Source organism: Capsella rubella, unplaced genomic scaffold, assembly GCF_000375325.1.
Source record: "Capsella rubella cultivar Monte Gargano unplaced genomic scaffold, Caprub1_0 scaffold_2, whole genome shotgun sequence".
Lineage (NCBI taxonomy): Eukaryota > Viridiplantae > Streptophyta > Magnoliopsida > Brassicales > Brassicaceae > Capsella > Capsella rubella.
In genome coordinates this window covers 11,847,835-11,848,260 of record NW_006238922.1, presented here as the reverse complement: position 1 = coordinate 11,848,260, position 426 = coordinate 11,847,835, and positions in this window count along the sequence as shown.

Genomic DNA, 426 nt, shown 5'->3' with positions numbered 1-426 from the left:
TTGATCGTTAATCTAAATTTTCAAATATCAAAAAGATTTTATAGATATTATAATTTTTATCTAAGGAAATATATTAGGTGAAGAATCTCAATATATTATGTCTTCATTACTATTCCTATACGTGAATTAAATATTTCCTAAACTATTTAACTAAAATCATTTATATTTAAAACGTTTTTTTAAGTAAACAAAAGAAATTAAATTAATATTTGTGCATCTTTTTTTATTCACAAACTTCGTATGAAAGGTTTTAATCTAATTTAATTTTGAAAACATTTAATTACTTATTATTAAAAAATAGCATTCCTTTTCTTTTAAAGTTTTATAATATATATATTTATATAAGTATTCATTATTTCCTGAATAATTTAAAGTTTTCAATTAATATATGTGAAATTTATAACCAAAAGGTGCATGTAAGGCTAC